At 52.7% G+C, this 736-nt stretch overlaps 1 long non-coding RNA gene across 1 annotated transcript; it reads right to left on the bottom strand.

Moving 5' to 3' along the window:
- Window positions 1-34: 34 nt before the first annotated feature.
- LOC111650616 (uncharacterized) lies at window positions 35-663 on the bottom strand. The gene is made up of 3 exons (XR_002760429.2): window positions 582-663; window positions 421-465; window positions 35-80 (listed from the first exon to the last, which is right to left on the bottom strand). It is a non-coding gene; the product is annotated as an uncharacterized LOC111650616 (long non-coding RNA).
- Window positions 664-736: the final 73 nt, after the last annotated feature.

Below are 736 nucleotides of genomic sequence, written 5' to 3'. Positions count from 1 at the left end.
TCTGGATCAGGGTCTGACCAGGTCCCAGCACTCACTGTCCTCCCCAGTAGATCTTAGTGGTCACCACATAACTGGACCTCCTGGTAGAGAGACACAGACAGACAGAGAGAGAGAGAGAGTTATTTCAGTCCCTGAGTCACAGGACGTCTTCAGGTCCAGTTTATTATGAAAGGCTGTTATCAGAGACACTGAGCTGTGGACAGACGGGAGCTGTCCGTCCCCTCTGTCCGTCCCCTCTGTCTGTCCCCTCTGTCTGTCCCCTCTGTCTGTCCCCTCTGTCCGTCCCTTCTGTCCGTCCCCTCTGTCTGTCCCCTCTGTCCGTCCCCTCTGTCCGTCCCCTCTGTCCGTCCCCTCTGTCTGTCCCCTCTGTCTGTCCCCAGAGTCCAAAACGGTAAGGAAACAAAAAAACAGCTGATTTACCTCCAGCCTTTCTTCTTCAGGATGTTTCCCAGAGTCGTCTCCGCCCTGAGACACAGAGAAACACTTCAGTCCACATGAGAGTGAGACAGACAGAGGGGAGACAGAGGGGAGACAGAAAAGTGAGACAGACAAACAGGTGAGACAGACAGGTTGTACTGTACCTCCCTGAGGCGTAAACCTCTGCGGTGTCGAACAAGTTCACTCCACTGTCGTACGCAACCGTCATCACACTCTCTGCCATCTACACACACACACACACACACACACATTAATGTGTGCAGGAACCTCTAGAAATGGTTATTTAATAGTGTAGGAG

Source organism: Seriola lalandi, unplaced genomic scaffold (assembly GCF_002814215.2).
Source record: "Seriola lalandi dorsalis isolate HSWRI2012SDOR001 ecotype SW California unplaced genomic scaffold, Sedor1 jcf7180002052575, whole genome shotgun sequence".
Taxonomy (NCBI): Eukaryota; Metazoa; Chordata; class Actinopteri; order Carangiformes; family Carangidae; genus Seriola; species Seriola lalandi.
The sequence above is the reverse complement of the archived record's forward strand: the minus strand, read 5'-3'. Positions and strand labels throughout refer to the sequence as shown.